Here is a 17,104-nt window from a genome sequence, read left to right on the forward strand (position 1 = left end):
TTATTGCTACTGCTTTCTTCATGTCAAATATATATTCCTCCGACTATGAGATTATGCAACTTCCGGACACCGGAGGAATGCCTTTTGTGCTGTCAAATGTCACAACATAACTGGGTGATGATAAAGATGCTTAGGTATCTCCGAAGGTGTTTGTTGGGTTGGCATAGATCGATATTAGGATTTGTCGCTCCGAGTATCAGAGAGGTATCTCTAGGCCCTCTCGATAATGCACATCATATGAAGCCTTGCTAGTAATGTGACTAATGAGTTAGTTGCGGGATGATGCATTATGGAACGAGTAAAGAAACTTGCCGGTAACGAGATTGAACTAGGTATGAAGATACCGATGATCGAATCTCGGGCAAGTAACATACCGTTGACAAAGGGAATAACGTATGTTGACATTGCGGTTAGACCAATAAAGATCCTCATAGAATATGTGGGAAACAATATGAGCATCCAAGTTCCGTTATTGGTTATTGACTGGAGATGTGTCTCGGTCATGTCTACACAGTTCTCGAACCCGTAGGGTCCACACACTTAATGCTCGATGACGATTGGTATTATGAGTTATGTGTTCTGGTGACCAAAGATTGTTCGAAGCCCTGGATGAGACCACGAACATGATGAGGATTCTTGAACTGGTCGAGAGGTAAAGATTGATATATTGGAAGGTAGTATTCGAACTCCGTAAGGGTTCCGGAGTGTATTAGGTACATACCGAAGTACCAGAGGGGTTACCAGAACCCCTCGGGGAAAGATATGGGCCATATGGGCCATAGGAGGGAGGAACACCAGCCCACAAGGGGCTGGTGCGCCCCCACAAGGGAGGAGGCCGAACTGGACTAGGGAAGCGGGCGGCGCGCCCCTTTCCTTCTCCTACTCCCTCTCCTTCCCCCTTCCCCCCTCCGGTAAAAGGAAGGGGGGGGGTCCTACTAGGAGCCTAAGTGGGACTCCTCCCGATTGGGGCGCACCTAGGACCGGCCTTCTCTCCCTCGCTCCTTTACATATGGGGGTGCCCCTAGAACACACAACAATTGCTCCAAGCCGTGTGCGGCGCCACCCTCCACAGTTTATGCCTCGATCTTATTCTCGCGGTGCTCAGGCAAAGCCCTACGCGGATCACATCACCATCACCATCACCACACCGTCATGCTGAGGGAACTCATCTACTCCTTCGACCCTCTGCTAGATCAAGATCTCAAGGGATGTCATCGCGCTGAACGTGTGCAGAACTCGGAGGTGTCGTATGTTCGGTACTCGATCAGTCGAAATGAGAAGACCTTCGACTACATCAACCACGTGGAGCAAACGCTTCTGCTTTCGGTCTACGAGGGTACGTGGAGACACTCTCCCCCTCTCGTTGCTATGCATCTCCTAGATAGATCTTGCGTGAGCATAGGATTTTTTTTTTGAAATTGCATGCTACGTTTCCCAATAGCGGCATCCAAGCCAGGTCTATGTGTAGATGATATGCACGAGTAGAACACATTGTGGGCGGTGATCGTCATACTGCTTACCACCATTGTCTTATTTTGATTCGGCGGTATTGTTGGATGAAGCGGCCCGGACCAACCTTACATGACCACGTTCATGAGATCGGTTCCACCGACAGACATGCAACTAGTTTTGCATAAAGATGGCTGGCGGCTGTCCGTTTCTCAACTTTAGTTGAATCGAATTTGACCGCAGCCAGCCCTGGTGAACGTTAAAACAACAAACTTGATAAATCACTATTATGGTTTTTGTGCCGTAGGTAAGTATGGTTCTTGCTAGAAGCCCGTAGCAGCCATGTAAAACTGGCAACAACAAAGTAGAGGATGTCTAACTTGTTTTTGCAGGGCATGTTGTGATGTGATATGGTCAATACATGATGTGATTTACGTTGTTGTATGCGATGATCTTGTTTTGTAAAAGTTATCGGCAACTGGCAGGAGCCTTATGGTTGTCGCTTTATTGTATGAAATACAAATGCCATGTAATTGCTTTACTTTATCATGAAGCGGTAGCGATAGTCGTAGAAGCAATAGTTGGCGAGATGACCATGACACTACGATGGAGATCAAGTTGTCAAGCCGGCGACGATGGAGATCACGATGTTGCTTTGGTGATGGAAATCAAAAGCACAAGATGATGATGGCCATATCATGTCACATATCTTTTGATTGCATGTGATGTTTATCTTTATGGATCTTAGTTTTCTTAGTACGGCGGTAGCATTATAAGATGATCCCTTCCTAAAATTTCAAGGTATAAGTGTTGTCCCCGAGTATGCACCCTTGCGAAAGTTCTTCGTGCTCAGACACCACATGATGATCGGGTGTGATAAGCTCTACGTTGAAATACAACGGGTGCAAGCCAGTTTTGCACATGCATAATACTCGGTTTAAACTTGACGAGCCTAGCATATACAGAGATGGCCTAGAACACTGGAGACCAAAAGGTCGAACATGAATCATATAGTGGATATGCTCAACATAGATATGTTCACCATTGATGACTACTCCATCTCACGTGATGATCTGACATGGTTTAGTTGATTTTGATCACGTATCATTTAGATGACTTGAGGGGTGTCTATCTAAGTGGGAGTTCTTAAGAAGTATGATTAATTGAACTTAATTTATCATGAACTTAGTCCTGATAGCTTTTTTTGCATATCTATGTTGTAGATCAATGGCTCGTGCTACCATTCCCTTGAATTTTAATGTGTTCCTAGAGAAAGCTAAGTTGAAAGATGATGGTAGCAACTACATGGACTGGATCCGTAACTTGAGGATTATCCTCATTGCTGCACAGAAGAATTATGTCCTTGATGCACCGCTAGGTGTACCACCTGCCCCAGCAACTGCAAACATTGTGAATGCCTGGCAGTTGCGTGTTGATGACTACTCGTTAGTTCAGTGTGCCATGCTTTACGGCTTAGAATTGGGACTTCAAAGACGTTTTGAATGTCATGGAACATATGAGATATTCCAGGAATTGAAGTTAATTGTTCAAGCAAATGCCCGAGTTGAGAGATATGAAGTCTCCAACAAGTTCTATAGCCGCAAGATGGAGGATAACAATTATGTTAGTGAGCACATACTCAGAATGTATGGGTACCATAATCACTTGACTCAGCTGGGAGTTAATCTTCCAAATGATTGTGTCATTGACAGAGTTCTTCAATCGCTGCCACCAAGCTACAAAGTCTTCTTGATGAACTACAATATGCAAGTGATGGAAAAGACTATTCCCGAGCTCTTCACAATGCTAAAGGCTGCGGAGGTAGAAATCAAGAAGGAGCATCAAGTGTTGATGGCTAACAAGACCACTAGTTTCAAGAAGAAGGGAAAGGGTAAGAAGGGGAACTTCAAGAAGAATGAAAAGCAAGTTGTCACTCCGAGGAAGAAACCCAAAGCCGGACCCAAGATTGGAACTGAGTGCTTCTACTTCAAAGGGACTGGTCACTGGAAGAGGAACTACCCCAAGTATTTGGCGGATAAGAAGGATGGCAAAGTGAACAAAGGTATATTTGATAGACATGTTTTTGATGTGTACCTTAGTAATTCTCGTACTAGTGCTTGGGTACACTATTGGAATCAGTATCTTTGCCGTCAGCTAGCTCTTTGCCGTCTGCTAGCTGACGGCAAAGAAGGTCTTTGCCATCAGCTTACAGAAAGCCGACGACAAAGAACGAGCGAACGGCAAAGATTGAGTTTGCCATCAGCCTGCTCTTTGCCGTTTGCTAACAGACGGTAAAGAAGCTTCGCTGTCTGCTGGCGGATGGCAAAGAGGGAGGGTGGCCCATGAACAAGAACCACCTAATGTCCATCTTCTTTGTCGTCCGCTAGCTGATGGCAAAGCTTCTTTACCATCTGCTAGCGGACGACAAAGAGAGTACACAACCTAACGGCTGTTTCCCCTTGGCCCCACCTTCATCGGCGTGTGGAAGGGGTGTTGTTATTGCACCCCAGAACCATCGGAGAGAGCTGGTAGACAACATGCAGACACCCCCAAGTCCTTCGGTGGGCGCTTCTTCTTCGGCCGGGAGAGGAGGTAGGGGGAAGAAGAGGGGTGCAGGTAGAGGTGTACGTGGTGGTGGGAGAGGTAGGAAGGTTGTTGTGCCTTCCTCTCCGCCACCCCCCACTGATTCTCCGGACCACAGGTGGACCCATCTGACCTGGACCCGTCTCGGACTCCGGTCCACGAGCCTCTGGTCGCCAAGCCTCGGGTCCCAGAGTCTTCCTCCCAGGAGACTCGGGTCCCAGAGTCTTCCTCCCAGGAGACTCGGGTCCTAGAGTCTTCGTCCCATGTGACTCCGGAGACTAGCGGCCATGCTAACAGTGTCGAGGAGACCTTTTCTAAGGTTAGCTACAGTGAGGGCGAGCTGGTTGAGGAGGGCAAGAAGGTGTACCAGCATGGTGGTACTATGCTACCGTCCGTGTCGGCGACCCACGACCAGAGGTGGTTGATTCAGCCTAACGGGGAGAAGTAAGTGCATTTAGTCTTTTTTAACCATTTGCCTTCATGTTTGTTCAAATTAATATCTAATGTGTTGGCCTTGTCATACTGCAGGGGTTGGATACACGCAGATGGTGTCCGCAGGCCCAACCAGCTCCTTGGTACACTTTGCCGGCACCACTTCCCGGGGTGGGTCACGTTGCCCGGTGAGGGTGAGCTTCCACAGCTAGCACAGACCTAGGAGCTGTACGAGGCTGCCCCGGCCCCGCCGAGGGAGATGGTCGACAGTGTCGTGTGCGAGACGATGGCCGACATTGTGAGACAATGGTTTTGGGTAATTTCTCCTTTACATAACTAAAAATCAACAGTACCTAGTGATTGTACTAATGATCAGTGTTGTCTTGTTTGATTGCAGATCTTCTACAGGTGTCTTGAGGAACACGAGGTGGACGTGGCTATGGTTCTCGAAGCCGAGTGCAAGCGCCTACTTTAGAACTTATGGCACGAGGCTCGGGTGCAGGCTGTCCGAGACACTACGCCTCGACTAACATCAGGAGGCAGAAGAAGAAGTGTCGCGTCAAGTATCTAAGTAAGGACAAGTACATGAAGGGAATTACCTATTCTTAAGGCCTTGTACTAGTTTCCTTGATTTGATTTGTAGGCGTAGCGCTGAAATTTCTCTTTGTCTAACTTAGGTGCCCCCGAGATGGTGTGCGGATAAGATGGACTATTGGGAGAGGTTAGTGGATGCTCTCTCCAATGGCTAGCCGTCCACAACAAGGCCAGGGAGAAGCGTGCCCAGATGCAAGGTGTTCCGCACCATCAAGGGAGCTCCAAAATGTTTGAGTACGGGGATCACTTGGTATGTGGTTCGAGCCCTTAACGATTCATGCAATTTCATTCTTCATGCTAGCTTCAGCCCTTAAATTACTAATTTACCCTGTTCCTCTCTTTCAGGTGCGACACAACAAGAAGGAGGTGCCGCCGCTGTATGACCTCTATGCCATGGCCCATAGTGCCCCATTCAAGAAGGCCAAGGCATTCTCGAAGGATGAACTCGATCATCCAGAGAGCTTCACCAACATCTCCTCCCATGACAAGCTTGTGAGTTACAGAGACTGGGGGAAGAAGATGAATGGTGAGGACTTCAACCCAAGCCAGAGTCCTTTTGATCCTGAGCTCATGATGCTATCTGGTGATGGGAGGAGACATGGCTCGGTAACCCAGGATGGACTAATACGATGTCCTAGAAGTCTCCCGGAGATCAAGAAGTGCCATATGAGGTCTCTTCCCGAGATGAGGACTCGACAACGAACAATGGAGCTCGCCGTCGAGGCTAGGGCCCAGGAGCTTCTGGCGGAGGCAATCAGGCAGGCGGCGTAGAGGGAGAGGGAGATGGAGGAGAGGACGGCTAATATGATGGAGGCGGAGAGGAACCGGAACGACGCGAGTCATCGGGCTCTATACGAGATCCTCAGGGTAAGTTTCTCCCGCATACTAGCCAAATCATGCATGTAATGTCCGTTTCATTACAAACTAATATGACTGACTCGTGAAAACAAAATGTGCAGTCCGTGTGCGAGAAAACCGGCTAGACCCCTCCGCTGATGCCCCAGATTGCTATAGCGGACACGGTGTGTTTCATTTGATTGGTCATTACTTACCAGTATTCACATTTCAGTTGCATCATGCTAACTAAACATTGCAAATGATCTTTGGTGCAACACGCCTCCCAAGAAGGATCGACCGATCCTTCTCCGTCTTGCGGTGGCGCAACCCCGACCGGTCCTTCACCTCCCTGATTATAGTAAGTTTTCCCAAGTGCTTTGCTTAACAAATGCTTTGTTAGCTTGAAAATGGCATAACAACCTAGGATAGCTCAATAATGATCTATAGCTAGCTTAGCTAGTTCATTTATGACATAATTAGCTCACTTAGGTAAAAAAATGTCATAACAACCTAGGATAGCTCAATAATGATCTATAATTAGCTTAGCTACTTCATTTATGATGTAATTAGCGCACTTAGGTAAAAATTGGCATAATAACCTTGGTTTATCTCCAAAATGACCTATACTTAGCTTATTTTCCTCAAAAATGACATCATAACCTTACTTTACCTAGGATAGCTATAAAATGACCTATACTTAGCCTTGTTTCCTCCTAAATGACTTAATATGCTTAGTTAGCTGAAAAATGCCATTACTACATAGGATAGCTAAATAATGATCTATACTTAGCTTACCTAGTTCATTTATGACATAATTAGCTTACTTAGGTAAAAATGGCATAATAACCATGGTTTAGCTCCAAACTATCATATAACTAGTTTATTTTCCTCCAAAATGACAAAATAACCTTACCTGGCTCTAAAATGACCGATTTAACTAGGATAGCTCTAAAAGGACCTACACTTACCATTTTGTCCTACAAAATGAATAAATATTCTTAGTTAGCTTAAAAATGGCATAACTACCTAGGTTAGCTCCAAAATGACCTATTTACCTAGCTTAGCTCTAAAATGCCCTACACACTTAGCCTTTTTACCTACCTTAGCTAAAAAATTGCATTTTTACCTACCTTAGTTAGAAGAAGAAGAAGGATCTTCTTCTTCTTCTTCTTCTTTTTCTTCTAGCTAGTCTTCTTCTTCTTCTAACTTTCATCTTTCCTTATTTGTAGATTTGCTTGAGATGAGGAAGCTTGCATTGATGGAAACTTGTTGCAAACTTTTACTTGTGCTTGTGCTACCTTTTTGTTTATGGAAACTTGTTGCAAACTTGTTGGATATGTATGTATGGAAATGTTGTTGGAAACCATTGTATGTTGTTGGAAACTTGTATATGTTCATTTTGTTGGAAACTAGTATATGTTGTTGGAAACTTAATGTTGGTATGCTTGTTGAAATTATTTTGAAATGCGTGTGTGTGTATATATATATATCTGTGTGTGTGTGAAATTCTGTTAAATTGAATGAATTTAAGAAAAACAGAAAAATTAGGGGATATATAGCCACTTTGTCGTCTACTAGCAAACGACAAAGCTGCCACGTGGAAGCTACCTGTACAACCTGGGGTGTAGTCTGCTGGCCTATCTGGCAAATTTGTCGTTAGCCAGGAGACGGCAAAGGCCTTTGCATCTTTGCCGTCAGCTGGCGGATGACAAGATGCAAAGGAATTTGCTGTCTGCCAGGTGACGGCAATGCATGTTGTTAACCACTTAACGGACCTGAACTACCACGTGTGCCGTCCAGGCTCTTTATCATCTGTCAGCAGGCGGCAAAGCCGTTTGCATCTTTGTCGCTAGCCAGCACACTGCAAAGAGGCCTTTGCCTTAGCCTATTCAACCGGACCTATTGTCGTTTGTTGGCTGACGGCAAAGGTCTTTGCCGTCAACCTGGCATGCCTTTGCCGTCAGCCATGGCTGACAGCAAAGTGCCTTATTCCTATAGTGGTATTTGATACCAGTTCAGTTGCTCATATTTGTAACTCGAAGCAGGGACTACGAATCAAACGAAGATTGTCTAAGGACGAGGTGACGATGCGCGTCGGGAATGGTTCCAAGGTCGATGTGATCGCCGTCGGCACGCTACCTCTACATCTACCTTCCGGATTAGTTTTAGACCTGAATAATCATTATTTGGTGCCAGCGTTGAGCATGAGCATTATATCTGGATCTTGTTTAGTTTGAGACAGTTATTCATTTAAATCAGAAAATAATGGTTGTTCTATTTATATGAGTAATATCTTTTATGGTCATGCACCCTAGAAGAGTGGTCTATTTCTGTTGAATCTTGATCGTGGTGATACACATATTAATAATATTGATGCCAAAAGATGAGAAGTTGATAATGATAGTGCAACTTATTTCTGGCACTGTCTCTTGGGCATATCGGTGTAAAGCGCATGAAGAAACTCCATAAAGATGGACTTTTGGAATCACTTGATTATGAATCATTTGATACTTGCGAACTGTGCCTTATGGGCAAGATGACTAAAACTCCTTCTCCAGAACAATGGAATGAGCCAATGATTTATTGGAATAATACATACCTATGTATGTGGTCCGATGAGTGTTGAGGCTCGTGGTCAGTATCGTTATTTTCTGACCTTCACAGATGATTTGAGGAGGTATGGGTATATCTACTTAATGAAACACAAGTCTGAAACATTTGAAAAGTTCAAAGAATTTTGGAGTGAAGTGGAGAATCATCGTAATAAGAAAATAAAGTTTCTACGGTCTGATCATGGAGGTGAATATCTGAGTTACGAGTTTGGCCTTCATTTAAAACAATGTGGAATAGTTTCACAACTCACGCCACCTGGAACACCACAGCGTAATGGTGTGTCTGAACGTTGTAACCGTACTTTATTAAATACGGTGCGATCTATGATATCTCTTACTGATTTACCACTATCATTTTGGGGTTATGCATTAGATACAGTTGCATTCACGTTAAATAGGGCACCGTCAAAATCCGTTGAGACGACACCGTATGAACTGTGGTTTGGCAACAAACCTAAGTTGTCGTTTCTTAAAGTTTGGGGATGCGATGCTTATGTCAAAAGGCTTCAGCCTGATAAGCTCGAACCCAAATTGGATAAGTGCATCTTCATAGGATACCCTAAGGAAATAATTGGGTACACCTTCTACCACAGATCCGAAGGCAAGATCTTTGTTGCTAAGAACGGAACCTTTCTAGAGAAGGAGTTTCTCACGAAAGAAGTGAGTGGGAGGAAAGTAGAACTTGATGAGGTAATTATACCTTCTATCAATTTGGAAAGTAGCTCATCCAGAAATCCGTTCCTGTGATGTCTACACCAACCGAAGAGGAAGCTAATGATAAAGATCATGAAACTTCAGATCAAGTTGCTACAGAACCTCGTAGGTCAAATAGAGCACGATCCGCACCAGAGTGGTATGGTAATCCTGTTCTAGAGGTCATGTTACTTGACCATGACGAACCTACAAACTATGAAGAAGCTATGATGAGCCCAGATTCCGATAAATGGCTTGAGGCCATGAAATCTGAGATAGGATCGATGTATGAGAACAAAGTGTGGACTTTGGTGGATCTGCCCAATGATCGGTGACCCATAGAGAATAAATGGATCATCAAGAAGAAGACTGACACTGATGGTAATGTTACTGTCTGTAAATCTCGACTTGACGCAAAAGGTTTTCGACAAGTTCAAGGAGTTGACAACGATGAGACTTTCTCACCCGTAGCGATGCTTAAGTCTGTCTGAATCATGTTAGCAATTGCCGCATTTTATGATTATGAAATATGGAAAATGGATATCAAAAGTGCATTCCTTAATGGATTTCTTAAAGAAGAGTTGTATATGATGCAACCGGAAGGTTTTCTCGATCCTAAAGGTGCTAACAAAGCGTGCAAGCTCCAGCGATCCATTTATGGACTGGTGCAAGCATCTCGGAGTTGGAATGTACGGTTTGATGAGGTAATCAAAGCATTTGGTTTTATACAGTGATGAGGACATGACTATCTTGGATACGACCAAAAATACTGCATACATGCGTATTTGTCAGGTGATTTCTAGTGCAAACTATTCAATAATCTATTTATGTTATCCAGAACAAAAATACTTCACACACTTTTGTGTTTTGTCTAATTGCAGGTGTATGGGACATTTGTACAATCCACATATGATGATAAGGGAAAAGGAGAAGTTTAGGTTCTGTTCAAAAAGTCCTGTCACGTCACTTTTGGGCCAAGAGAAGATAGAGTCCAAGTCTCTCACGTTCTGGATTCAAATTGGGACTGCATAGACATACCTGACTCAAAACGCCAATAACTTTTTCAGCCAGACTCCAAATTGGGTGATTCTTTTTTGTTGGAAAATAGATTTCGTGCTCTTTTCAACCCAATTGGATTCACCTTCAAATACTTCTAGAGCATTGAGTTATGGACGAAACAATCTGATGCTGCAGTAGAATCCGAGTCAAACTACAAGTCCAAAGGTGTGACGTCACCTCCACTTGGGCCCATTGGCCTTGTACGACCTAGGGTTAGTTTTAGGATGCCTTGGGACATCCTCCCACCTCCTTGGCCGGCACCTCTTGCTCATATATAAGTAGATCCATCTAGTAGCTTTTTTCTTGGGATTTGTTTAGTTAAAAGTTAGCCATTGCAACTTCATGTACTTCATTTGTGTCCAACGATCAGACCAAGACCGCTTACGGATCCCCACCTTTATCAATACTTCATATATACTCGCAATATTCAGATTGCTTTTATCATATTATTGCTTGTTCTTCGATTTCTTGTAGGAATAGACCTTCATGGTCAGGTTGAATGTGCTCCGGCGTGGTCAACAACCTCTCGGAGTTGGTTTAGCGATTGCTAAGCGCAACATCGCGCATGTTTGTAGTCGAATCGTCAAAGTTGACTCCACCAAATCGATAGTTATCATCTCATCAAAAGATCGGGACATCCCCGCCTCTATCAAGTGGTATCAGTTTTTGGGTTGCTAAGTGAGAATTTCTAGTTTTTCCTAGATTAGATTTATTTTCTTACCTATTGTCCAAGGAAAAGCCACAAAAAAGTTAGAGCTGTTCATCCTTTGTCCAAGCCACTCTGAGCGTTTGCAATTTTCTTTTCATTGATTGCATTGTTGAATTATCGGTTGCATCGTCGTGTCGAGTTGCTGGTTTTAGTGTCTAGTTCCTTTAGAGTTTTGAGTTTTTTCACATTAGTCACGCCGCCGCTGCATTGATATCCCTTCCGCTGTTCACCACCCATCCATCAATTTCCACCACGTGCTACCCACCATTCATTGTCATAATCATAGTTGAGATCGTTCACTCTTCGCTTGATCCAATCTGCGTCTTATCTAGTTTGTTTTTGGAAAGAAGGGAGAGAGAAATAAAAGGCCGAAATAAAAGATAGAAAAAAGAGAAAAAGAGAGAAAAAAAGAGAAAAAAAGAAAAAAAAAGTCAAAGAAAAAAGAGAGAAAGAAAAAGAAAAACTGAGAAAAAGAAAAAAGAGAGAAAGAAAAAGAAAAAATAGGCTTCTAAATAGGTTTTTTACCCTCCGAAGTTCGCGAACACAGCTTATTCCAGTTTTTCAAGCCAGTTTTAGAATTTTTTGACTCCTCATATCAACTCGGAATTGAGTGATTCTTTTTGCAATGGAAAGCTTAAGTTAGTAGCATTCTTGAAAAAAATTATCAGAAAATTGGCTCAAACTTTTCAAGAGGAAAGTTGGAGAGAGAGTTGTTGTATATCTTGCTTGGCAGTTGTTTTTCATCATTGTCTTCACTGCCGTTGTGATCTGCACTTATATCTTGCTGTCCAGAGCTACTTAGTATCCTTCACTGATGCTAGTTGTGCTACGCCGTGACCTCATTAGTGTTCTAGGCTCGCGTCTCTAGTCCGGCTAGCCTAGGACCATCAGAATACCGTCGTTGAGCGTTTATTCAACATTGCATCTTTGAATTGATTATTGCTGATTTTTTGCTACCAGATATAGCCAACCCAGCTCCACATATTTCTACATCGTGTATACGTACGTTCCCCTGGCAATCGCTTTAAACAATCTTCAGAGTTACTTGACATGGTTGGTTGCCTGTCACCACCTGCCGCATGGTAAGAACTTGTAAGATATTGATATTTCCTTTACTGTGAGCACTTTACAACCACATCCTAGTATTTCATAGGAACATTATTCTCGAATTTTGTTTCTTGTTTCTACTAATCATGACAGGATCCGGAGATAGAAGTTCTTGGACGTCGGACACATCTTCACCATCACGAGAGTTGGGACAACACGCACAAGCACATGGTCAGGTTATCTCTTTACCCTCATTTGAGGGTAGATTTAATCCTGCTATTTATCTCGCTTGGGAGCTTGAAGTAGAACAAGCTTTTAGTCACCATGACTTTTCTGAACTTGAGCGAGTACGAGCTGCCTCTAGAGCATTTACTAGTTTTGCTTCTGTTTGGTGGAGTGTGCATTGTAAGAAAAACATTGATAACCAACCCACAACTTGGAAAGATTTGAGAGATGTAATGAGACAACAATTTTTCCCTCCTTGCTATCGTTGTGAATTGCTTCGCAAATTTGAACAATTTAAACAAGGCAACAACACTGTTCATGCTTATTACCAAGAGTTCAAATCTTATATGCATCATTGTGACATAGAAGAATCTAAGGATGATACAATTAATAGATTTTTTGGTGGTTTGAACCATGATATTTAGGCAAGATTTTAGTATATTCCTCGTTGCATTACTGGTATGTATGTTTCTGCTTGTACCTTTCAGAGACAGTTACAGGAGAATGCATTGGTGACCACAACAACTACTATTCCAATTCATGCTCACTACCATCGGTTGATTCCTCCATGGTTGCCCTACTAGAGCAGCCACACCTCAGATTGTGAGTGCGACATCATCTCAAGTGTATGGTATATTGTCATTGTCCATACCTACATCAGCTACGTCTTTGCGACAAGGTAACAGTAAAGGTATTGATGATATAACTTCACATGAGAATGATGCATGCCTAATTAACTTAAATACATCATGTGTTGAGTTACCTGTTGATTTGAACACGCCACCTATTTTAGAGAATCATGTTACTGTCATGAATGCATCATGTGATCAAACAACTAAAATACCAACAATTTTGAGTGCGCCCATTGAATTAACTGTTGATGTCAAAGAACCATGTGAATCAGGAAATAAATCAGATTTGGATCAAATACATTTTAAAACAATTGTGCCAATGTTTAATCATTTTCATATGACCTCTAATCTTGGTGATCATTCTGTGTCAAATGACTTATTGCATGTTTTCTTATTTAAGCATGTTGTAGTATGTAAATTTGATGCACGTAAGGTTGAATCACCAATGTTGGAATGGTTTAATGATGAATATTGTCAATCTTTTGATATGAATAAGAGCTTCACTTATATGTGCAAACTGAGTTGCAATATTTTCATGCCTTCTGCTTATGATAATATTTTGGCTTTATATTTTACGATCTATGAAAGTTACTCATGTATACATGTGTCATATGTGCAAAAATCAAGGGAAGTAAAATGGATGACATATACATATACAACATGTACACCTTGTCTCTTTTGTTAGCCACATTTCACATTAAGCAACGCTGAGCACGACTTTGTTTTTAAGAAGGGGAGGATGATGAGGACATGACACTACTAGAAAAAGGCCTGTTAGTGGCGCACCTATTTTTGCCATTAATGGCGCACTATAGGTGCGCCGCTATTATCACGCCATTAGTAATTTTTAGTAATGGCGCACCTACAGTGTGCCACTATTATCACGCCATTAGTAATTTTTAGTAATGGCGCACCTACAGTGCGCCATTACTATGCCTAGAGGTGGGCCATTACTATCTGACTTAGTAATGGCGCACCACATAGAAGTGCGCCATTACTAACATTTTTTTTAAAAAAAAAATCATTTTTTTCGTTTTTTTCTTAATCTCGGGTCACTATGGCTTAATCTCAGGTCAATATGCTTAATCTCAAGTCAAAGCGGACTCCGTGGTCAAACTTCCCGAAAGGTCACCCATCCTCACACTACTCCAGCACAAGCACGCTTAACTTCAGAGGTCTATCCAACCCCAGCACCAGCTCACTTAACAAGCACTTGTTGATATATCTAGCATATCAATCCTATTAAACCTTGTTGATGTCTAGGACTTTGTTCATGTTCATAAGTGTGATGAAATTTTGAAAAAATATTTCAAACTTCTGTCCATATTACGTATCATATTTTTGAAAAAAAAATCAAAAAAAAATCGAAACTATTTTTTTTCTGTTACTAGTGGCGCACCTAGCAAATGGTGCGCCACTACTAAGTTTGATTTTTTTACATTTTCCCCCCTCTAGATCTTAAAATCCCCGTATCTTTTATTCTGTTAGATTTTTGGGGATTCTAAAAATCTTCAATGGAGTTCCCTCGGTTGAATTCGGATGTAACTTTCCGAGTAGATGATTTCTCATATAAAAAACTTTTTAATCCAAGTTCGTATGCAAAAGTTATGCCCATTTTACAAATTCCAGAGAGATTTTGCAAATAAAGTCGAAATTCATATTTGTAAATTTTCCCAACAACTAGACCACATATCACATGGGAAATTTATATTATTTTATTTTATTGACATTTCCATCATTTTCTTTTATTTTTTTAAAACTGAAAAGGCGGTCCACAGGGGGGGAGCATTCGGTGGAATTTTTGGTCAAAGTTAGTAATGGTGCACCATGGGTGTGGTGCGCCATTAATAGTTAAACTAGTAATGGCGCACTATCCCCTGGTTCGCCATTACTAGTTTTGAAAAAAAAATTGTTAGTAGTGGCGCACCGAGGGTGTGGTGCGCCATTACTAGTTAAAACTAGTAATGGCGCACTATCCCCTGCTGCGCCATTACTAGTTTTGAAAAAAAAATTGTTAGTAGTGGTGCACCGAGGGTGTGGTGCGACATTAGTATTTGGAGTTTAATGGCGTACCTATATATGGTGTGCCACTGCTATATAGCAGTGGCGCACCACATACATGGTGCGCCATTATGTCCATATTAGCTATAGCCGTTTTCCTAGTAGTGTGACTATCTTAGATACGACCAAAAATATAACATACATGCATATTTGTCAGGTGATTTCTAGTGCAAACTATTCAATAATCTATTTATGTTATCCAAAATAAAAGTACTTCACACACTTTTGTGTTTTGTCTAATTGCAAGTGTATGGGACATTTGTACAATTCACATATAAATATAAGGGAAAAGGAGAAATTTAGGTTCTGTTCAAAAAGCCTCTCACGTCACTTTTGTGCCAGGAAAAGAAAGAGTCCAAGTCTCTCACGTTCTGGATTCAGATTCGGACTGCACAGACATACCTGACTCAAAACCTCAATAACTTTTTCATCCTGACTCGCATTGGGTGATTCTTTTTTTGTTGGAAAATAGATTTCGTGCACTTTCCAAGCCAATTGGATTCACCTTCGAATACTTCCGGAGCGTTGAGTTATGGACGAAACAATCTGATGCTGCAGCAGAATCCGAGTCAAACTACAAGTCCAAAGGTGTTACGTCACCTCCACTTGGGCCCATTGGTCTTGTACGACCTAGGGTTAGTTTTACGCTGCCTTGGGATGTCCTCCCACCTGCTTGGCCGGCACCCCTTGATCCTATATAAGTAGATCCATCTAGTAGCTTTTTCCTTTGAATTTGTTTAGTTAAAAGTTAGCCATTGCAACTTCATGTACTTCATTTGTGTCCTACGACCAGACCAAGACCGCTTACGGATCCCCACCTTTATCAATACTTCATATATACTTGCAATATTCAGATTGCTTTTATCATATTATTGCTTGTTCTTCGATTGCTTGCAGGAATAGACCTTCATGGTCAGGTTGAATGTGCTCCGGCGTGGTCAACAATCTCTCGGAGTTGGTTTAGCGATTGCTAAGGCGCAACGTCGTGCATGTTTGTAGTCGGATCGTCAAAGTCGACTCCACTAAATCGATAGTTATCATCTCATCGAAAGATCGGGACACCACCGCCTCTATCAAGTGGTATCAGTTTTCAGGTTGCTTAGTGATAATTTCCAGTTTTTCCTAGATTAGATTTATTTTCTTACCTATTGTCCAGGAAAAAGCCACAAAATGTTTTTAGAGCTATTCATCCTTTGTCCAAGCCAGTCTGCGCCTTTGCAATTTTCTTTTCATTGATTGTATTGTTGAATTATCGGTTGCATCGTTGTGTCGAGTTGCTGGTCTTAGTGTCTAGTTTCTTTAGAGTTTCGATTTCTGTTCACATTAGTCATGCCGCCGCTGCATCGATATCCCTTCCGCTGTCCACCACCCATCCATAAATTTCCACCACGTGCTACCCACCATTCATTGTCAACCATAGTTGAGATCGTTCACTCTTCACTTGATCCAATCTGCATCTTATCTAGTTTGTTTTTGGAAAGAAGGGAGAGAGAGAAATAAAGGCAGAGAAAAAAAAGAGAAAAAAGAGAGAGAGAAAAAGAGAAGAAAAAGTAAAATAAGTCAGAGAAAAAAGAGAGAAACAAAAAGAAAAAAAAGTGAGAAAAAAATAGGCTTCTAAATAGGTCTTTTTGCCCTGTGAAGTTCGCGAACAGAGCTTATTCCAGTTTATCAAGCCAGTTTTAGAATTTTTTGACTCCTCATATCAACTCGGAATTGAGTGATTCTTTTTGCAATGGAAAGCTTGAGTTAGTAGCATTCTTTGAAAAAATTTATCAGAAAATTGGCTCAAACTTTTCAAGAGGAAAGTTGGAGAGAAAGTTGTTGTATATCCTGCTTGGCAGTTGTTTTTCATCATTATCTTCACTGCCGTTGTGATCTTCACTTATATCTTGCTGTCCAGAGCAACTTAGTATCCTTCATTGATGCTAGTTGTGCTACACCGTGACCTCATTAGTGTTCTAGGCTCGTGTCTCTAGTCCGGTCTAGCCTAGGACCAGCACAGTACCGTTGTTGAGCGTTTATTCAACATTGCATCTTTGAATTGATTATTGCTAATTTTTTGCTACCATATATAGACAACCCAGCTCCACATATTTCTACACCGTGTATACATACGTTCTCCTAGCAATCGCTTTACACAATCTTCAGAGTTACTTGGCACCGCTGGTTGC

The sequence above is a fragment of the Triticum aestivum genome, chromosome 3B (assembly GCF_018294505.1).
Source record: "Triticum aestivum cultivar Chinese Spring chromosome 3B, IWGSC CS RefSeq v2.1, whole genome shotgun sequence".
Classification (NCBI taxonomy): Eukaryota; Viridiplantae; Streptophyta; class Magnoliopsida; order Poales; family Poaceae; genus Triticum; species Triticum aestivum.